This window comes from Lepisosteus oculatus, chromosome 12 (assembly GCF_040954835.1).
Source record: "Lepisosteus oculatus isolate fLepOcu1 chromosome 12, fLepOcu1.hap2, whole genome shotgun sequence".
In the NCBI taxonomy this organism is placed as follows: Eukaryota; Metazoa; Chordata; class Actinopteri; order Semionotiformes; family Lepisosteidae; genus Lepisosteus; species Lepisosteus oculatus.
The window spans coordinates 9,259,658-9,283,508 of record NC_090707.1 but is presented as its reverse complement, the minus strand read 5'-3'; the positions used below and the strand labels follow the sequence as shown (position 1 = coordinate 9,283,508).

At 39.4% G+C, this 23,851-nt stretch overlaps 1 protein-coding gene across 23 annotated transcripts in view; it reads right to left on the bottom strand.

Moving 5' to 3' along the window:
* The window catches only part of map2 (microtubule-associated protein 2), a 136,286-nt gene that overhangs the window by 59,473 nt on the left and 52,962 nt on the right, over positions 1 to 23,851 (bottom strand). For 20 of the 23 annotated variants that reach the window (XM_069196646.1, XM_069196650.1, XM_069196655.1 and 17 more), the window contains exon 3: positions 11,290 to 11,391. The exons of 2 other annotated variants lie outside the window; for them this stretch is intronic. The gene's annotated coding sequence lies outside the window, so the exon portion shown is untranslated. Of the gene's footprint in view, positions 1 to 1,513; positions 1,569 to 11,289; positions 11,392 to 23,851 lie in introns of those variants that run through there. One more of the 23 variants, XM_069196649.1, reaches the window with a different exon arrangement.

Below are 23,851 nucleotides of genomic sequence, written 5' to 3'. Positions count from 1 at the left end.
CAAGTAAGCACAGATCATTACACTACTGGTCCAGAGCTCTATAAAAGATCCACGTTTTTGGGCAAGGGGGTTGCAAGGTTATTTCCTGCCAAAAGAAATAAAAGCTTTAGAAGTATATTGACATTTTAAGCCTTCGCTACATTTGGCCTGCGGCTCTAACTGCAATGCGTAATCAGGCGTGTACAGAGGCAATCTGTCAAGCTCCTGAAGCATTGATTTGTCCCTAAAACACAAAGGAAAAACAAATCATCCACTGAGGAATTGTTCAATGGGGCTTTTAGGAAACTTTTCCAAATTTTACCTGCAATGTGGCTTTCTTTTCAAAGGCTAATAAAAGCTCTTATATCAAAACACACTAAGCAACAGGTATGAAAAGAGAGCTGAGCAACTAGATCAAGTACTAATGCCTCAGGATACAAATTCACTAACACTGAGTATGAAGATCATTCCTATACAATACTCGCAGCTGTGCGCAGCATCTGAGACATCTACAGTACTACTAATTACTCCTCCCAGCACGCATTGAACATATTTTTGACTGCCCTGTACCAATACAATGATAGCTGTATAGGTATGAACAGGGAAATTAAAAAACAGATTATAAGGCTGTTTACAGAACTTTTTCACTTTCCTGGTAAGAGACAGCAAAATGTACAGTACTGTATGTTTCGATAGGAGAAATAAAATTAATCTGGTGTTTTAATAATTGAATGAGCAGCTCCCAGCTGCTAAATAGTGTCTGTATAACTAAACAACTAAGGACCTATTAGAAAAAATACCTTTTTGGGTAGAAAGTGATAAATATAAACAGCTTCACTTAGTTTTTTAATGTTCTTATATTCTCTGTGCTTCAACTTCATTTCTTTATATTTCAGTCAAGGTTGCATTATTAGCTGTTGGAATCACATTTCAAGGTATCTTGCAAACATAATAAGATAATAAAGCCTATTAAAAAAATTAAGTATTACAGATGTTGCGAGGTAACAGGCAGGTGACATATTCCTGTCTGGTTTCTGCACTGCAGGTACCACTGGACTCCACTCACAGCAGCACAGAGTAGTCCTGACATCAATGGAATCAGAATGCTGTGACATCACAACCTCCATCACAATTGGATGCCTTTCCCTGTCACATGTTTATGACAGCCTTCCACAGTGTCCAGGCCACAGGGGCTGCTTTCACACAGAGGAAGATTCGAACTGTGTGCTGCACCAGCGGGATAGTGAAAATGAAGTCGAGGGTCTGAATTAAAACCGTGAATTACCCTAATGCACAATCTGACAACAATATGAAATAAAGTTTAGTAAGCTACCTAACAGATGAGAGAGAAAAACAATACAAACCACAATAAAACATCTAAAAAAAATTGAAAGATCCCTATAAATGTATGTACTTAATTACACTTACAAGCTAACATACCCTTGAGTAGAAGGGATCTACCTCCCCAACCCTGAACATGCTGCCCTTGTTCTGAATTTGTCTCTCAATACTTTTTTTAAAACCAAGCTCTTACCTGGCAGGACCCCACTGCCTCTCACTGCTCTGTGCTCTCTCCCTGTGTCTCTTCGGTCTCTTTGGACTTTCTTTAGGAGCAGTGAAACAGTGTCACTCTCTACGCCCCGCCTCTTTCATGTCATCTCCCTGATGTAAGAGTCTCCATTATGACTTGGTCCCCATTGTGAAACCTACAGCAGTCTGTACAGTATACTGAAGGACCAAGCCCAGGAGGTATTAACCCAAAAGTTTACTGGATAGCAGTATGTTCAGAAAAACATTATGCCCAAAACACTATAGTGTACAATGAGTCTATATATGTATTATTGTCGTTTTTAACCTCACTTTCAATAAAGCCTTTGCTCACCGAACTCATGAAAACAAGAAATCATTTACTGACAGAGGTAGCAGCTCTTTGTCCATGCTACACTTGGAGAAAAATAAGAATCTAGTTTTTAATTGAATTTGGGATCTTTTCCTTCTGAAGTCACACAATGTTCTTTTATTTATTATTTTTTATTAGCAGATCCATTGACTGCACCTTTGATTGATGGCTCTATAATATCTCTGAATTTAACAATTCATTTGTGTCTCATACACAGATGATCTCTCTCTGCACCCCTTAGATAACAAGCCCTTTCCTGTCCATTTCATCTCCAATTGGGTTATGAACAGCGCCGCCTGGTGGACAACTTCTGCACTGTGATTTCCATGAGGTGCTCTCTACAAATCAAGATTCTCATTATGTCACAGTAGGATGAGCAGGGGATATGGCTTTAGTTTCAGCAGGTACAGTATGTTGTTGTTTCGCTCCAGGACAAAGACTAGCAGAAGGCTAGCTCAACATGACCGTGGCGCCCCTGTTTGGTCTTTAGGGACTGATTAGTGCCCCATCTGTGCTTTATCCCAATCAAAGGAAAATCCCATCTCAGCTGGAGCTGGATAATCCTCCTTCTTAAAGAGAGAAGGTTCTGTGAAGGGATCGGGTGGAGGAGCTATTAGTAAGGTCCACAAGCACTGTTGTAGCATACTACACAGCCCTCTGCAGGGATAAATCCCTTCCAAAAGACCAAGAACACAACAAGACCACATGGTATAGACATCTGCTTCGATCCTGCTATTGTTAAAATTGCAGGATCCGCATACGTTTGTAAGTTGTTTAAAATGGCAAACCCATTAAGAAATTAATTTATTAATTTGGTATACATTATGTCCTTTTCCAACCTGTTCTAACTACAATATAAGTACTATACTTAGTATTTCTATCAAGCTTCTAGGCAGTCAGTGTTTTTGCCTTTGAGTGCTTATAGGGTCAGCAATATGACGCAGTAGCGGGGGTAACTGTTGTACCCTCAAAGAAAATACTTCAATCAGATTATCTGAATTCAGTATGTACTAAGAAGTTAAATCTTAAAATCCTCATTGGCTATTTTCAAGTATTGTGTGAAATGCTTATTCACCTAGACATTCAATACACTACCATGTCAACTGTGTTGCAACAGCCTTTTGAAATGCTGGACCATTTAACAGCAGGTCTCTTGTGACCAAATGAGGACTTGAGCAATTATAGGATCACTCAAAGAACAATGCTTATAGGAGATACAGTTTTTCTAGGTTTGGAAGAAGGCTCTTGCTGAATATTCCACACTGGGAACCCAGGGCCTGAACTTCTGCCTATACACTGTGAGTCCTACTGTTGGTATCTTCTATAGGAGAGCCTGTAGCTGGGTATTTTCTAGGTAATGAAGCCTCATCACCATGGTAACAGTCCACACCAGCCATTCAGGCAAGATTAGCTGATGCTCTTCAGCAGAAGACATGGTGATGTTAACCAGGTCATTCTTTAAAGTCACAGCAAACAAAGAAAAGGGTTCTGGCAATTTATTTTTAATTCTAAAAATGAGGAATTAGCCTCCAACGGCATTCACCTGCTAACAATATTAAGCTAGATGGGTCACCTGCATATTGGCAGCTTTAAGAGTGCAGGAGTTAAGACATTCTTTGTCTGACAGAAAATTCAAGTTGTGTTGGAGTGGCCTTTCCATTGCAATGCCCTGCATCCTGAAAGTGACTGCAGGGCTAACGGATTGAATGCAGGTCATTAGCTCTGCCTTCTCTGCCATCTGAAAGCCCTGTCATGCTTGGAGCTTCGTCAAGTACTAGGACTGGTTCAGTCTAAACTAGGTCAATGTTTATGGGTTTCTGAACGTAGTCTGCTGGAATGTCACCATCACACTCAAGAAACAACATCTTGTTTGCCTGGCCCTCTGAAGTTAAATATATTTGCTGGTTCTAAAGCAATCTACAGAAATATATACTGCATATAAAGAAAAACACCAGACTGAAGTAGAGGTGAAAGGTGAAAAAGGACACTGCACAACCCAAGTCAACGTTATCACCAAATTGTAAAAAAAAAATATTAATATCTTAGTGCTTCTTAACTTGAGTCCCCTATATAGGATGGTTCCAGGTGGTTTTCCACTGGCTGTCTTATCTAACGAGACCTGTGAAACACCAACCTTACAATCTGTCAGATTCTGGCTTGGTAATAACTGGCCAGGGAATAAGGTCAATAACTTCACTCATCAAGATGCTTCAATCAGCGCACTGTTATGGAAAGCAGGAGAAAGCAGGTTATGCCTAAAAGGCACCGTTTTAGGAGGAGAAGCTGATACCCTGATTTCCTTCAAGCCATGGGCAGGGTAAGGTTCTCAGACTAATTGATTACTAACAACTAGACAAACAAGACAGGCCGAATGTCCTTCTCTCATGTGGAATCTTTCTTGTTTAGTAAAATTTGGACCCGGGTTTCAGTAAAGCCAATTTATCACGAAGAGCTTCAATTCAGTAGTAAAAGAGAGGGTATATAATGGAATGACCCTTAAGTGAACCACGTTGGACGCATTCCAAAACCTGAAACAGTGCTACAAAAAGTTTAACAGCTATGGAACAAAACAACTTGTTTGCAGCCAAATATATTTCCCCAAGGCTGGATGTAAATTGGTGCTCTCTCTCCAAGAAGCCTTTCTTCCCTACAGCAGTGCACATAATAAGCAGCTAACTGCATAATGCCTGAAAATTCCACACACCTCTGCACTCTTTGCTTTTCACTTGGCTACATACTTTTTACACAAAGAGCAACAAATACCATCTATTTCTTGTCCTGCGCGTTTATGGTTCTGCACTACCCATTGTATGTTATTGTGCTATGTTGTGTATGCTTGGCTATGCCTGTCATTATTTATTATTTACTGTCTTGTCTATTGTACTGTGCACATCCCGAGAAAATGGCGGGATTAAGAATCCCAATGAATGTGTACGTATGGCATATAAAGTCCTCTCTCTCCACATTCACTGCCTGATGCCGTTCACCACAGGCCAGGGAGAGCAGAGGGTAAAACATACAAGCCTTGCTGGGCCAGCTCAACAGGGTTCTGGTTTGGCTCAGGTATGCCTGTGAAAAAATGCTAAAAGCCGATGCAGTTGTCACTAGAAATAAAACTCATGCGACCAGAGAAGGAGAGAAGCCTTTTAGTTAAAACTGAGCCTGTCACCCAGATCACCACTGAAGCAGCACGCCAGCAAAGATCACAGATATGAGGCTAGTCTCTTGGAAGCCACAATCTTCCTATTGCCCTGTCAGTATACATCTGGTGATATGCTGACATTTCGGAATCACTCACATTTTTGGAGCGTTATGATTTCTTGCTTTAGGTGGTAAAAAAATGGTGCCAAAAATGGAAATACATTTCTCACATTGAACAAGATGCTCCAGTTTCTTGAAATAAAAAAATAATCGGTTTTACCTTCCCACGGTGCACAAGCAAGTTAAAGGTAGATTAAAGCTCACTTTATTTGGTACTGGAACCAAAGTGCCAAAACTGATAATAAGAACATAGGTTTTGCATTGACAAAAACCTCACAGGAGATATTTATATTAATTTATATTAATATGTGGACTTATACATCCCATGCTGCCAAAACACTTTACTGGTATCTTCTAATGATCCCTTCTCAAAAAACATCAGACTCACTGTGGCCCTTGCAAGCAAAACATTTTGCAGACTGAGGATATCTGAATGCTTTTATCAGATTGGCATTATTTTTACATAACTACACAGAAAGAGACAACAATCAGTGATAGGTGTAGAGTAGATGTGTCTATTCTGCCAACCTTTAACAACCATGGCTACAAGGAACGGGAACTAGACTGGCTAGAAATAGTGTCTACTATTGTGAAGAGCCTACAAGCACTCTTTATTTCTAACATCTTAAGCTATACCTTTCCTCATATACTTCTTACTGGACCATAAAAGTTCCAACTGTACAGGACACACCTGTACCTGTACTAGAATATGTTATTATTTCATAATATCAATTTCAGAACATTGTTCTTATTTTATTAATCTAATTTTATTTATACAGGCCCTTTTGTACAAATGTGCAATACAAGGTGTTTTGAGAATTAAATTCACAATACATTTAAATACATAACAATAAGACAATTGCTGGAAAAACAAAATAAAGAAAATTGACAATCAAAAGTGACAATAAATGATTATTAGAAATCATTAGAGATTATTAGATTATTAGAGATCAAATTAAAAGTACTGGCTTTAGTGTAGCACATTACAGCCATTCTCTCATCCCTGATGACAGAAAAGGACAAGAGATACCAAAACTTGTTTCCAAATTCCCTACATTTCCCAGCTCACCATTAGTTTTTAATACCAAAAAATATAAAGGTCACATGAAACTTACAAATAAGAAAAGACTATTCAGCCTATGGGTTTTACTCATTTGGCGGATCCTTTTATCCAGCTGACTTGCATTTGCCTCCATTTATAAGTACTGTATGGGTGTTTTAGCAGAACAATTCAGTTGAAGAACCTAGCTCAAGGGTACAACAGCATGCCTCAACCGGGTTTTGAACCCATGACCTTCTAATCACAAACCCAGAGCTCTGACCACTGTTTCACTCTGTGTGCTGTAATGGACCCACCTACAGCAGCTCACATTTTTCAGTGAACCTGACCTGTACTGAAGATCACTTACCTGTTCATAAAGAACACTGGATTCTGGGCTGAAGGTCATTTCTATAGTAAGCAGAGTGCAACAGAACTCTCTTCTGAAAGGGTTATACTGTAGGTCAGCACAGAGTTCAACATGAAGGGGAAAAGGCAGCCATTTTACATGGGTAATTTCATCTTTTCTTTCATCTTGTCTTACGGAGACTGGCAACAGGACCTTTCTGAATCTCTGCGTTCTTGCAATGACATTTTCTAGTCATTCAATGTAGAGTGGCAAATATCCCATCACCTTTTGATTTGTATGACAGTTGGCTGCTGTTACAGTATGTTCTAAAAGCTACATACTGTATCTGAAGCAGATAAACCCCAAAGGAATTTAAACCTCAATGTACTATTGTATACCATTTGGTACTTGTACATTTAATGATGATGCTGAGGAAAATAATACAGCCTCCTTGCTTTCATTCAGACAGTTGTATTCTCAAACATCTGCCAATCTGACTGTTCTAGAGGCCTCATTCAACTTCATTGCCAAGGCAAAGAAGACTCTGCTGTAGTCTGCTATATCCCTGCTGCCTCCTACACAAGACAAGTCTACCTTATCATCTCCCTGACTCACTTCAGGTCTGCTGCATTGCAGAGTTTCCAGTAACATTCATCACATTCTTGTACCGAGGACTGGAGGCTCTTAAGAATGCATATGCAGTACTGCAGGTGGAAGTACAGCCAGATTAAGATAGATAACAGGTTTTAATAATTAAATGTCAGTCTGTACAAATATCTAATGGCCCGTAGTTTACACTGAGAAAAAACTTTGCACTCTTTGAAAGGGTGCTGTTTCCTTCATTTGCAACAGCTAACTCTTCACCAGCTGATACCAACACCATGACATATTGTGGAAAGCTAACTGCACGTGACCTTGGGCTAAAACATGGGATAAAACAGTGAAAGCAAAGTGAATTCTCTGGCAGGCAGATTGGATCACACATTGCTTTTCGCCAGCCCGCTGGCTTTGCAGGCCAGGAAATTTGGCAATGAGGCCTTTCCTTTTCTTTTTATCAACCAATCGCCTGGTGATTCCACTGAAGCGACATCATTCTTTTTTTCCTGAGGAAGAGAATGGCATTACCATTAACCCCAAGCAGTTGCCTAGCAACGGTCTCTGCCATGGCAGCATGTAGCACTCCAGAGCTGTGAAGAGGCAGTCACTGCAGCACTCTGAGAAAGATACCATGGCACTGCACGGCACCAGATCCAACTGATTTTGCCCTCACACAGGGCATTTGGAAAACTTACCTAACTGGTTGGCATCAAAAAGAACAAAATACTTGCTTTAGAGGGCAGAGGGCAGAGTTTTTTTTTTAACAGTGCCCCAGGAGCATGCCAATGGGAGGAGTGTCATTGACTCCATGTGCTACTTCAAATGCAGCAATCTTTACAAATAAATTCAAACAAATAATAGTCTTCACCAAAATTGCAGCATAACCCAAACCCAGCTTGTTAACAGACTTCTCAATCATCGTTTTCATATGTTATTACATCAGGAATAAACAGCAGGCAGTACAAAAGATGGGCACGGACATGTTTCAGAATTATATATAGTACAGTAGTTAAAAATATGTCTTTACTATTATCTAGAACACTGAGTAAATGCTTAGTGGTACTGTGGATGAATGCACCATTACATAATCTTAATCACAACATATGCATTGCCTAAAGGCTTGAAATCAATACTATTCTATTTAAGTGCCTTCACTTGCTCTGTGTACAGTATTGTTATTAATAGCTTGTGTGCTGTAATGGTCTGGTTTGGGCATTTCTTTAACCATTAATCCACTGTACTACACAGACCTCAGGAATGTCACTAGATCACAAGAGAGACTTATTCTGTTATTTATGTTATTATAAACATATTTAAAACTTAGATATCTGAAACTATGCCTGCTGCCATTTAGATCAATACATTTGTAGTAGTCCTGCTTACGGTAGCTCTAAATTGTATGCAGATGACAAAACAATTATGTTTTTTATTTATATATATCGATGAGATAATTTAGTCTAGAGATCTCTACATAAAATAGGTATATGGTACCTGTGAAAAAACGTGTAAAAAAATTGCTTGTTCACGGAGCTATGAATTTCTTTGTGGCAATATGGCTCGAGACAAAAAAAAGGGAATCTCATTTGCTAATGTGTCCTCATTAAGCCCTCTGACTGGCATCAAACCTTTTTTTGCAGGGGGGGGGGGGTGTTTTATTCTGTCAAACAGCTGTGCTTTGCAGCTTTGAACAAATTGCTCATGATTACTTGTGAGTAAAAGGCAGCATTAAATTCAGCTGGTAAACAGAAATCAAAGGCGCTAATTGGACACTCTTATTGCTGGACTACAGCCGGGAGGGAGGCAGCTGTACTGTCTAAGGGCTGTCTCAGTCTCAGACAGACAGATAATACAGTCTACATTGTCCTTGGCAAATGAAAACCCAGAGAGCTTTCAAAGCACACTCTGAAGGAGGTCCTTTCCAGATAACTCTCAAATACATTGGTTAAAACTGAGACCATTTACCGAGAAACATCTACAGATTAAAAACTCACAAAGCAACGCTGGATCTGAAAGGCCAGGAGTTATTGAGCAAAATGACACACAGTCCTTTGTCTTCGACAGCAGATTCTCAGGTTTCCCATCAAGTGTTAAAAGAGCAGATTCTTGACAGAAATATAAATAAACTATAATCCAAACAGCATTTGGTGCATTGTGAGGACACAATGTTTATGAACTGTATTTCCACATAATTGTACATTTTAAAACAGTGCCAGAACGAGCAGGGTTTCTCCTTGTTTTCTCTCTACATACAAGAGTGCTTTGATTTTCATAATTTCCATGTATAGTTCTTTTCTTCACTTTTTATACTTACTGTTTCTGTGTATACTGTATGCTGAGTGGCATTGGGTACAGATCAGTTTCCAAATATACAGTAATGGTAATCCCTATCCAAATCGCTTCTAACCTGGGCAGCCAACTGACAGGCTAGACCTGACTGTCACTCCTACACCAAGCAAGAAACAGACATAGAGGAGATTATTTGCCTTCGAACTAAAAAAAGCCATTGATTACATATACTGAATAGTATGCCCATGCACTATTGAAAAAAACAATTATGATAAAGGTTGTGGCAACCTGGAGCCTATCCCAAGGACACAGGGCTCAAGGCAGTGATACATTCTGGATAGGACGACCAATTAACCTAACCAACATGTCTGTGGGAGGAGTGAGGAAACTGGAGCCCCCAGAGAAAACCAATCTAAATCCAGAAAGAATATGCAAGCTCTACAGAGAAGGCCATCTTGATATACGTATAGACTGTATATGGATATTTTATTATAGCTAGACACTAGCCTAAAGTGACTTATACATGTTCTAGAAATATACATGTGATTTATGTATTTACAATCACATATTTTACAATCACATAAAATGGAAAGCTTTCAAATTAGGAAAAATAACTGCAGTTTTAAAAATTATACTTCAATATCCAACAAGAATATGTAAACAAGTTTATTTCATATTTATTATTCCTAAACAATACTACTATGCTTACAAAAAAGTGATTTGCCATTCAAGTATGCACATTGCTGGGGATTTGCATGATATTTGAAAAAGCAGTGCAATTATTCAGAGGCTAATCAAATGAGATACAACAGATCATGTTTATATTTATTTTTGTTTCAAAGCCACATGCCCAATAACAGTGGGGGAAAAAAGCTAGTTCTGTTGTTGACCTATTATCGTGTGACTGCCAAAAAAACTCATCTCAATCTTCAGCTCTGCCAGCCTTATGAAGGCAGTCCGAACATAGACTAGTCTGAAGAAGACAGGAGCAAATAAACCTTTGGATAGCAAACATTGTTGACACTGTTGCTTTTCTACCATGGATTGACTGCTAGCTGCTTATTGATCTGAGGGTCACTGTCTGCCATTTCTTGAGGAAATTGGCTAAAACACCCTGTTCCACACTCCCACCACCCTTTGTGTAAAAGGTATCTCACATTTGTGGTCCTAAATGCACTTCCTCAGTTGTGCACTTATGGTTTTGCAAGCAATCCACTGGGACGACTTTGTAAATGTATCTAGTAATTTTGGGTATTTGTTAGGTCCCAGTTCCCACGTGATCCTGTACTGGATAAAGAAAATGGATGGATGTATACATGTTTGAAGTCCCCTCTTAAATCTTAGTTCTAGAATTGTAAACAGCATTCTAAGTAGTCCATTATATAACCTTAACAGGTCAAAACAATGTCAAACACATCACGTCGCCGTTTTTAAACAGGGCATAATCAACTCATGCTACTATTTATCTGTACCCATTTTCAAGTGGCCAAAACACAGACCACATCATTTCCATTTCAAACCTTTTTTTAAAAAAAAAATACCTCTGGCATTAATTGCACATTTGTTTAGATTTATGTTTTCTAATTAGAAAGTAGACATTGTTCAGTAGTCACGATAAGTAAATTATTTCTGGATGACTGATCAGACTACCTTTGCCCTTCACTGGACCAGACCAAAAGTAAATGTCTGTTGCAGGCCTGAACCTGAGTTGCATACACGTTCAGTCGCTTCATCTGCAGAACCTTCAACACAATGAGGGAAGGAAAACATACTGTACATTTCAGGCTTTATCAGTCTGCAATGTTCAGATACTGCTCACTTCTCACAGTTATACTGCACCTTCTAACACCAAGAGGTTTCTCTGACTGAAGATTTTACCTGACTGGGTGGGCTTGGACTCCCGCTGGCTACAGCTGATCTTTGAAGACAAAGCCCTCTTCCTCTCACAGGCAGATTTCCAACAGAAAACCAAAGACACACCTGGATGGTAAGGAGAAGGAGCAAATTAGCAGTGGCCAGGGGAAACACACCCCTAGAGTGACAGTTATACAAAGCAGGGCATTAGACCGATCCAAAGCTGGAAATTTGCAAACTATCAAGTGACAGCGTAAAACTATATAGAACTGTGTAAACTATATTTCTAAAGAAAGTCACAAAGTACGTCAATGAGGGCAGCAGAGTGCCACAGTGGTCAGCATGGCTGCCTAAGGCCCAAGGTTCAATTCCTGCAGTGATATCTGTGTGGAGTTTTAATGTTCTCCCAACATTAGCGTGTGTGTCTGCGATTGTGTGTCTGCTCTGTGATGTTCTGGTGTTCTGTCCAAGGTGTATCCTGCCTGATAATTGGAAACCATTGGATATATCTGTTTAAACCTCGTGAACTTTCACACATACTCTTACACAACATTACCCCAACAAATATTCACTAATGTTTTATTTCTCTCTGTCTCTCTCCGAATATAACCTGTCTGTCAAGTATTGTGATATTGATCAGACATTTCCATGGTTTCTTGAATTCACAAAGGAGGGGTTATAATTATTTTCACCACAGCAGAAAAAGTAAGAAGCTAAAACATGGCTCAGAAGCCATTCTGCATTTTAACCGGTAAGTTGCAGCACTCCCATTGTTTCTTCACAAATGAGTTTAAAACAGAAAATATACAGTAGGTGTTAATATGTAATCGTAATTATAAATATAACTACTAAGCACCATAAAATCTATTTGAAAGTTGGAATTTTCCTTGTAATCAATTGCCCTACCAACAGCACAACTATTACTTTAATACACCAACACTTTCAAGTGAACATCACACAGAAATATTGTGACATGGTATGCTTACAATAATACACAGATCATCTTACAGATCCATTCACGACATGCCCCTTTGGTTTCAAATGTACTGCACGTAAAAAAAATTGAATTTCAAATTGCTAGCAAGTCCCTTCACAGACACATTGATAGCTCATATAAAAATCTCTAAAACACAGCATTTTGTTGACTTTGACAGCATATTATATGTTGTTCAAAGCATCAAGACATTAGGAAATAATATACACAAACAAAAATGAGCACCTTGACACATTTAGGAATATATTAATACATCTACAACTCTACACCCTGGCTTTTTATCCCAGGCTTCTGCATCAGACAGACCCTACTTGATACATGAAGCAAGGGCTATCTGCTGTGTATGGTTGTTTGATCCTGGGCAACTGTAAACCTCTGTCCGTACGCCTACCGTAACTTAAATTCAGCCTACTAGCAAAAAAGGCATTTAACGAAAAATAACTACCTTTCTCTTGTCGCTGTAACAATGGAGTGCTATTTCATGCCTGTTCTAAACCTTCAACAGCCCTTAAATGAAAAAAAAAATCAAAGTCCTTTTCACTGAGGTGATAATGATCTTCAAGTCACTGCAAGAGCTCAGATGGCCTTGAAAGTCAATCTCTATACAACCGGCAGAAAACAATCAAGGATTGTTTGCAGTTTGCAGAACAGCACACTATCAAGGTGACCAAAGTAAATACCTGCAGAGGAATTCTAGTTTCTGCACACACATTATCATTACCATCACTGTCAGCCAATGCAGAACAGATTACTATACATTTGAGTACAGTGAAAGCAAGTCATTCAGTACCTACAGTACTTATTGGGAGATCAACACGATGGCAGTGCATTACTAAATAGTAAGTACTGACAACCGAAGAAGGTTCCACAGCCGAAACATTGTGTTTTGTTTCTTTTCTTTTCAACATAGAATTAATCTTTACTTGTTCCTTTGCATTACTAAATAGTACTGACAACACAGTACTGTATGATGCAGGGAGACAGCAATTTTAAAACATATCTGGAATTGTATCCATTCCAGAATTTAAATACTTGATCTGGCTCTTGACAGTGAATGTATTCTTGAGTACAGCTATTTGGTCTCTCTCGTTCCCAGCAAGACTCCAGGTACTGTTACTGAAAGGAACAGCAACAAGAAAAAACAACATAACAATCTAATCTAAATTCTTAGGCATTCTTTTAGGTACATTTCATGCTAGAAGTCTCGATAACTCAGCAGGTGAAGGACATGCTGATGCAAGTATAAAACATCCACGAAGTCCAGTAAATGGGGCCTTAGCTACTGTACTGTTGCAATCTTCAAGTCAAGGGGAGTGGGGCAGGGTATTCAGGAAGCTAATTATGGAATATAAACCACAGCAAACTGCAGACAAGCAGAAAGAAGAAAACACAGGCACTGAGCTGCATGTTGCCACAGAGTTCCAGATTAGAGCAGTGAGGTCCAAGCCAACAACAATTAATTACAGCAACTGCTCTCAAATTGCTTCCCTAATGCCTGTGTCCACATCAGTCATACCCTGAAGGTCGTGACAGCCTAAGTGTTTCAGTATGGTGAGGGCACTGGTGTCTCTGCAGCTGGAGCAAGCCATGTGCGCTGTTAAGTACTCCAGTAAGATGAAACAGACGTTCTCTTCCTCGATCTGTTCAGTGTTTATTGGTTGTGCTGATTTTTGACAGAGGCTTGTGGACAGTTAAAGAGCACTTATACTTAACTGCAAAAAGAAAACAAGCCTTTATTAGAGAGGGGGCATGCTCCAGGCATTTTGCAGCAGGGCAAACATTAGTTCTCTGTTTTGAAATAAATTCTGAAAGTCGTAGAGAGGAATAAAAACAGGCAGGTAAATGAAAGACCTTCTTTTGGAAGCTGCATTGGAAAATTATATGAAGTTTAACCTGGAGTTAGAAAGGGTGGAGCAGTTTGTACAAGAGTAAAAAGATTGACATTTTTCTTACTGTTCTGGTAACAACTGTTGTAACCTCTTCACATTTTTAGTTTTCAATGTAGCTCACCTCTGAGTTGCTAAATCAAACCCTTAGTTTAATCATTTGCTTATTTTATAATATTTAGAACTTGTTGTCTATTCGTGGTTGAAAAGATTCTGTTACTTATAAAATATAGCAAAGAGGAACCCCAGGAACATTTGTTGAGAGCTGAAAACAAATGCCTCAGATGAATTATATTTTAGTTAGGAAATTAATAAAGAAACTGTGCAAGAAGTCCAGTTCTTTATGCCAATATCCTGCAAGGTTTCTTAGGAAGATTGGAAACATTCTTCAATCTGTTTAATTCTGGATGAAAGACTGATGTTACAAACAAGTCTGAAGTAATAACAGTCAAACACAGATGAGCTTCATGCTCAGTTTAGCCATCTGCAACAGGGTTATGTAACAAACCATAATACAGATTTATGATGATGATAAAATGAACTATATTTTAATATATATATATAATGTATAATTGTTCTATACTGTATGCATCGTGTCATGACTTTTAGATTAGTTTTTGAATACAGATTTAGAACTTTTATTTGTGAAGACTCCAGTGAGGCCCTTAAGATTTTCTACAAGCTAGTTCAAACCCTGTAAATGACCTTCACTGAGACTCTGAAACCCTGTAATACAGACACGTCAATACATCAGCATACATTTCTGTGCATTCACGAGCTGACAGACCTTGAAAGAAAGAAAAGATTCCACGAGGGATAACAATATGGAAGAATTAATGCATTTGAGGCTGTTTATTGCATACTTAGGTATAGTGAGATTTGGCTTAAATTGCTTGGCTGAGGGCAGGGCCAGTCTCCTGAGTGCAGGATGGGGGAGTTAAGACGCCAATGTGCAGTAAAAGGAGCAAACCAAGGGGCAGATTGGGGTGGAGGAAACATACATATGAAAATGGCAAAAAGAGATTATTCACAGCGTTTGGGAAAATATTGACAGAAATAATTATGAGATAGGACCACTGAGGAGAAAGTAACCTTGTACTCGTCACTCATAACAAAACACCTTCATTCAGAATACCATTAGTTGTAACACTTTACAGTTGACAACATTTTTAAAAAATCTACGGCCTATTGTTCACAGCAGGGAGATCCCGTTACCCCTACAGTAGGCTTATCCCCATGTTTAGGATTAAATTGAATTAACTGTCAACTTGAGATAGGCTTCCCTGTATAAAATATACTATAAAACACATGTATCACAAAGACCTACATTTGAAAAGCCTGGTGTGAATGAAATGCAGTAATAGCAATTTGCCAGCAACACCTTCTAGCCTGATCTCTTCAGATCTCTAAAGCTAAGCAAGATTGTGCCAGATCTGTACTGGAAACTTAAAATACAGTACAAGCTGCTTTAAGTGTCATTGGGGGACCAGTAGGTGGCTTCTTCCCTGTGGACCAGAATTCCCAAACCACTGCTGCAGTATGTTGACGATGGACACTGTTATGCTTTTATTCAACTAAGGTGTTCACAACTGGGGTTATTAAAGATTTAATGCTTCCGTTCATTACCCCTTGTGTCTGTGTAAATTCCACTTTGGGGTTGTAGAATCTGGTCTCCCTAATGTTCCTCTTGATTAAACTGGTGAAGTAATTTCTCACTCCTCCATCTCATCAGCTACGTGGTAAGGCTACTGCATGTCCCCCAGGTGGGAGCTGCTTTTCAGTCGTGGATCAAGTGGGCCTACTGTAATTGCACTTTGGGATCCTTTGGAATGAAAAGAGCTACACAAATGCAGGCAGGTATAATTACCGCAGTTACAAATGTAATATACTTTGTTCTCATCATTACTATTATGAAGTAAAGCAGGGCTTTTAGTGAGATGCTTTGTGCAGTGCTACCATGACAGTGACTAAGGATTGAGAAGGCTTTAGAACATTGTGAGTACAAGAGATAACAGAATATTTTGCTTCTGTTCTCTAGTAATAAGTCATTCATTTGTACAAGGGGAGCTCCAAAAACTGGTGAACTGCAATTTCAACTGACAGTTTGCATGGAGATGGGATTTTTGTACTTGAAGAGCCTGGTATACGCAATGAGAGAAACATCCTGTTCAAGTTAACCATGAAAGACAGATGTTGCTCATACTTGCTCTCATCTTTTGCTGACTCCCATGTAATCATTTTATTTCCAAGAAAACACACTTACCACTGAAAACTAGCATTTCAATAGCATGCTAAGAGGGGTTTATGCAAAGATATAGTCATGATCTCTTTATGCAAGGCCTTTTCTATCTTATGCATTGGTCAAATCTGAATTTCATTTAATGGCTATGAATATGATCAAATGTTGAAATGCTCCTGATGAATTTGTGACTTCATGGCAGCTGGAAAGAATGAATTATGCACCCACATTCAGACACAGTGCAAAGCTGCATTATGCAGCACTGGGTGTTTCAAGACTAGCCGAAAACTAACATCTTTACAATGCAAGTGATTAATGTCTCTTAAGCTGTTCAGTCACAGATGTTGTAGAATAATAGCCCTTTCAATAGGTTTCATAAAGAGTTGCTAATAGACTCAAATTGTGTCAATAAGATGAAGTGCTGTCTGGGAAGTAAGCTCCCAGTTTGGCATCCTTGATTGAACAATTTTGGATTTAAAATGCTTTTCCACACAGCAATTTACTAAGCCTGTTCAGTAACAAGGCTCCCCGTTCCCCATACTAAAATCTTAACATATTGCAAGAACATATAAAGTAGTAAAAAGCATTATCTGTTCTATTACTTTTTGAATGCACTTTATTCAGTGCATTTTTCTTTCATAAGGATTAATAAAGAGAGATGAAATTATAACACAAAGAGGAAAGGCATGTGAGTCTAATTAGGTGCACCCTCAAAAAAAGACATACTGTAAATAGGCAAATACATAAGTTGAATAAAGTCAAAGCAGAGGGAGTTCTGTTGGGGTATCTAAATTTGTTGCCACAGATATATAGCCACCTTTGTCTTTTAAATAGTCCAGTTCTCCCTTGCAGGGCTTTGATTCTTTTTTCCCACTAGAACAATTCAACTGGGTTTAGGTAACCTGATTCACAAAGTATCAGAGCTTCCAGAAAACTGATTTAGTTTCTTACTCTATTAACGGTTTGTAAATTGTGCTTAAGAATGAATGAATCTTCTGTTTCCACTGCTCCCTTATAGCCTTCTCATACTTTCATACTGTCTCAGGCTTCAGACGCTGGGTTGTATCAGCTCCCCGCTTAATTGTTTCGGAGGGACATGTGACTGTTGAGGGGTCAGTTGAATACTGCAGTTTGGAGTTATGGGAGATGTAGTCTTTACAAACTAAGCCATGCTTTTTTTCAGCTTGTACCAAAAACAAGTGACCTTTCATAACCATTTTCCTCATATCTTATATATACATATCCACTTTATCGGAACAGAAACTGCTTGGAAAAGCTTTTTCTCAACATTTGCTAAGATCTATCTTAGAAATTGCTTACCCACCCAAACATTTGTTTCATTTCTGAAATTGAAGACTGATATTAAATGCAGTGCAGAACCTATTCAAGCAATATGGAAGGAAACTAAACTGGATGAGACAAAGAAAGAAAAAAAACAATTCTGCAAGAAACAGAAATTTGAAAATTTGAAAAAAAGGGCACAGCAAAGTGTAAAGATTCCTGCTTGAGCTTGGCTTGCTGTGTAATGGAAAGATTACATATACTCAATTAAATAATATCTAATCAAGTCTCACATACAGTATATAGTACATCACAAGGCACATGCCACATTCTATGTGTGCATCAAAGGTGAGCAGTGCATGACCTCTCGTATCTTAAATGTAATATTAATATGCAGCAGAATTTAGTGGCATAATGTTTCAGTATGTCCATCAGGAGAGGGTTATGCCCATCTGAGCAGGAATTTGGTTAGTGCTGTCATGGTAGTACAAATTCTCCTTTCACATTGTGAGCTCAGCATACTGTATCAGCACTTCCTACAGTATACTGTACTGTTACTGTACTGTGACCTCAGCAATGCTGGTGAATGGGGGCGTGCTGAAGAAAAACACCATGACAGGGCATGCGCAGGACAGCTCAAAGTACATCGATTCTTGCCTCTAATTGTGACTGTAACACAAGGAGTAACAGTTACATCAATTGAAAAACAGTTACCTCACAAAAACTGAAAAGTCAGGAGAACTTTTAAGCCGCTATAGAAGGATCTGTGCAGAAACATTTAGGAATGGATTGAATGTACAGATCAAGTCAGTAATAATACACACACATTACACATTACATTTTTTTTTTCTTTATGACTTACAAAACATACAGGAACTCCACATGCCAAAAGTGTGTATAACAGTTTAATGCATTGCTGTGTTTACACCATCCTGAGAAGAATCATAATCATTACAGACTACAAATGAGTCTTAGCAAGTAGTTTGCACAATTTTGCAGTGTTTTATTTGCAATGTTTTTCACAAGGAAGTCAGCAAAGACCCACAATATAAAGTAAACATGAAGGCTGTTTCATGACTACAGATGGGAAGCTAAGCACTGAGCACTTAGAGTCTACCCATAGTACACACCACTCCCCTAATAAAGTATTTGACTGCAGCTGAAAACTATAAAAAGCATGATATAACCTACCATGTGGTGTGATACACTGGCGAAGAATGGTCCCGTATTTTTCCACTTCAAAAGGCTCTCATGCATTTCAGTGCATGACCTGCCAAGAGCACCATTGTACAGCATGTTGGTTTGTTGATTTCATTCAGAATTGCTTTAAAGGCGCCAGCTAGCCACTGCTACAACAGTACTATGATTCCACTACAGAAATAAGAAGTGTTTCAGACAACAGGAGCTATGTCACACAGACATTGCAAATGCCCTGTAGACGACACTCACTGTCCCTCATGCAGAAACCTCTGCACTGGCTCTGCAAAAGACAGGACTGTGCATCATGGTCACTGATGCCACCAAAGAGCCATGAGAGGCTGCCCCAGGTGTCACATGCAGATACATAGCGGGCCATTGATAATCCAATAATAAAGAACATAAGAAAGCTTACAAATGAATTTTGCCCATCTAGCCTGTTTTTTTTTTAATTAGTAGTTAATTGATCCATGGATCCCAATCACCTGTTTCTCAAAAGAAGCCTGGGTATTGGCTTCAACGATATCTTCCATACTCCCCCATCTCTAAAAACTAAAAACAAAAATGGCATCTGCTTAAGAGCCTTACCTGTCGCACTGATTAATGGTAACACAGCAATGCACTGGCTTCTTTAAATTTAAATTTAAATTCAGGAGTCGAAAAAAACCCCAACATTTTATGCTGTCTTTCATTAAACTATTATTAACAAGGCTTGAAATTAAAAAAAATCTTGCTCTTTAAATTTTAAGAATGGTTTTACTGTCATCTCCCAAAGAGTGCAAAACCGTGAGGCCGCCACGTTATACAACAGTTTATCTGCAAGAGTTGGCAGATGTCACTGGGTCCTGCAGCAGCAGAGACATTTCCTGAAATATTATTTTGGTGAAGTGGATTTGGATCCTCTTGCTTATATATAGTCTTGAGGAAATAAGAAAGAAACTAATGTGGTGTGTATCGCCAGAAAATAGGACATCAATCATGGTCAAACGGTGATACTGCAAAGTCACAGCTTTGTCTGTGAAGAAGTGTGCCTGAAGCATTGGCTGGGAAGAGACAGATTTGCAGGGGAAGGGGGAGATGAAAAAGGACTGGCACACAGCTCACCCCACAAATTGACTAATTTATCAAAACCACATTTTGGTGCAGTCTCCATTTTGTCTTTTTGGGATATAATTATGCGAATTTCAGATAAGTGCAGCATCTAAATAACCCCCTTTTCTTTAAACGAGGCACACTGGTTAGCTTCACAGGCCTCAGGGATAATCTCAACAGCCTTCAGATCCTAAATGGAAACAGCTTTCCCAGAGAGGAAAGAAAACCTCATACGATTTTGGAAAGAGTCCTGGCGAAGAAATGACTTTTCATTCTCGTGATGAGGGGGACAGTCGATACCGTAAAATTCCTAATAGCAGAGGACACCAACAACAGTGCCACAATAAATTAATGGGTTATTGTTGCCAAACCGCGGTCTTTCTAAAAAACAGGCTTTTTTTTCCCTCTATGACACAGGCACATTGCAGGCATATAAATCAGATTGTTTAACTAGGAAGACTTTTTCAGAGGGTGTGGATGTCATCTCATGCCAGTGTTAAGGAATCACATGTTTTTCACCTGTTTCCTATGACAGATGCTCCTGAGCTGCAGATCGCTGGAGGACAGAAGTCTTTCTTGGGGGGACTTGGTCATTAATGAGTCCAAATCTCCCTGCAAGGTTTTTATGGGGTTACACTGCTCACTATTAATCCATACACCATCAGCTGCTTGGTGAACAGGCCTCACTGCTAGTGAGGGAGACTTTATGAAGTCCTTAAATTTTTAAACAGGAAGTCTTTAAAGATGAGGTGCTTACCATGGCTCAAGTGAGCTGAGCTGTAGGTCCTACCATTGCTAGTGTTTATTATATTTAATAATTCACACAGAATCCCTTCCTCCACTAAGCAGACTCTACCCATCTCATGCATAATGAATAAAAAATTAATACTGTTACAGTTGTCTTACCGACTGTATACACTCTCAAAAGGAACATCCCTTTTCCAGAATACATCATACAACTGAATATATTATAATTATATTACTCCATGATATGCCCAGTAAAGCAAAGGTTAATAAATACATCATAACAAATTGTTTTTACTTTAAATTAAATTAGAAGATACAAACTAAGAAGAGAAGAATGGTAAGAAGAGATACCAAGTCATCAAGTTCTCTTTTTCTTATATTTCGCATCACAGGTGCTGAGTCCAGGTTTTAAGAGGCATTTGCTGTCTTTCCACATCATAGCACAAACAGTTTCAACTGAACAGAAACTACATTAGCTTTTAAAGACTGTAAAAAAATACAAGATCTGAAACCATAACCAACAAGCTGGTGAGGTTTTGCACTGGACCCATATCATACTCCTATTAATATGTGTTTTTAGCATCTGAGGTAGCTGCTGCAACATGTAATCTACTTACTAAACACACAACAAACAGATGCCAAAGCCCCTATAACAAGCCTGTTCACACGCTGCGGAGGACTATGAACCGTGCTGTTGATAGTGCTGGGAGATCTTATAACAGCCGTGCTGATAGGCAAGCTCAGCCCAGCAGGAGTAGCACAGTGATAAGAGCACTGTGCTGGAGGTACAGGCATTAGCAGAAAAGTGTGCATCTGGCTCAGAATGCACTTTCACTTGTGCAGTATTCTCATCACATTGCTCTTACAGCTAAATTCTCAACAGAACACTACTGACACTCTTGGGAATTTTACATATAATCAATATTATGGGTAGCACAGTGGCAAAGTGGTTAGCATTGCTGCTTAGAAGCACAAGGGTCCTGGGTTCAATGCCAGAACTGTGTGGATACGTCTATACTATAAGGTCATGGTTACCAGCTGCCTCAACTTAAAGGTAAACAATGCTGACCCTGATCAGTATTGGGATAGGAGACCTCTAAGAAAAAACAGATATCTGAGTGGTGTTGGTGAACCAGTAGATGGTGATCTTCTCTCTGGGCTAGAATACCCAAACCAAGACCAGAGACACTGTGCTGTCCTTCAGGTGAGACGTTAAGTTAAGATTCTTGATCAGTTAGGATCTCAGGATACTTTTTGAGCAGGGATGTTAACTTCAACACCCTGCCTACAGTATATTCAGCTCAGGGCATGCACAACAACAACACCCCAAGTGAAATTACATGTACAGCTTTGATGCAGCACATTAACTAGGCATCTTCCAAACCTTTTACTTAGTGCTAAATGTGCTCCATGATTTCTAACATCTAATAAATTAATTTCTGAAAGCTATCTTAATGTGAAAACTCACATTCTCACTAGCCCCCCCACCCAGCTAAAAAATAATGAGGAATATCAAATGATCAGTTTATGACACATTTAACACTTCACAATAAAAAGTATGCAAGCAACACAGAATACGAAGTCAGATACAGTAACTTACATGTAAGTAATTATATTTATTTTGTTTTATTTGGGTGGCTGTTAGACAACTATATCTATTAACACAACCTGAGGGGAACATGCAGAGTCTCAGCTAGAAGAGTGATAGATCCAGGTTATTGTTCCAGCTAGGGATCCACAACTTCCTGATTTAAAAGTGCGGATAAATTTAAAAAGCGAGAAGGACTGTCAATAAATAAATGAACACTGTTAATTAAACCTCCTCAGGGAATGCGGCAATGCAAAGCAAGAGCTGTATTTGGCTCTTACACAATGCTCTGTGAGAATTAATGATGAAACAGGCCTTCAGTAATGTGATGGATTAAAAGGTTATCAGACTGACAGGCAGTTCAATTACCACTTCACATTACACCTCAGCTCCTCGACACTACTCGTCTCTGATGCTTGTTCTAACCTCTTACTCAGCACAAAATAAGAATATTTCACTCTGCCCTTTGGGATGAAGTGACAGAGAGGCTGTGCTAAAAGATTATATATAAGAGTAGGTCTACCTGGCACTGCAGTCACCAAGCAAATGTTCGTACTTGAGCTTTGGATATTCAAAATGTAACGAAGCATTTTTACCGGACCCTATGCAGACAACACGATCCAGGGTAGAGTAGGGAAAACACGGGAGGAAAAGCATGCAGGATACGGGAATGAAACAGGGGGGCGTGCCCATGGTGTGCTGGTGGTCGGGGGAGGTGTGGCCAAGTCAAACAATCCAGAGAGGAATCAAAACGGGAATCCAAGATGGCGAGAAAGTCCAAAGCCGGGCGGTCCATCCAAGACGAACAGGATAAAAACAGGAACCGGGTCGGAACCGGCACGGGAACGGGAACCTTCCAGGTCCTGGACTCGCCTGGTACAGAAACCAGAGCAGAGCCTGGAATAGAGTGGGCACCTGGCTTTTAAGGTGGGCAGGAATGAGGCTGGAACAGGGGGCAGGTGCACAAAATCAAGTCTGAAGTAAAAGAGCCGGAGGGCCCTTAAGGGGGAGGGACTACAATCGTGACACAAAACTCATATAAACACTACCGGTGACACTTAGGACGGACCTACAGTATGTGAGATGAAATGCATCATGTCTTAAAATATCCCTACAGTATGTATTTTCTTTATGAAGAGAACAAACGGCTCACACTGTGATTAAGTTTTTCTCTGCCAATCTGGGACACTTTCTGCTGGAAAAATAGGTCAAAACCTGCTGCTTCCAGCTGAGGTTAGCATATACAGCATTTTCACACTGCAGCCTCCCTTCAGCTTCCAGATATCCATAACATTTCAACTGTAGATCTCCTCACACTTTCTGCCTAGAGGAAGCAAGCTTTTGAGCATTCCTGTAGCTGCCCTCTACAGCTGTATCCAGGGATTTACTGCATGGATCTGGAGTTCACGGCTGTGTTCCACCTCAGCATCTTGTGAAAACAGACTAAATCTATCTGCTACAGTACCTGTACAGGATTGCAGGAGAAGTGGGAATCTGAAGAGGGGAGTACAATTTTGCAAACGTTTTGCAGAGTTCTGCTCTGAAGCTATCATGCTGGGATC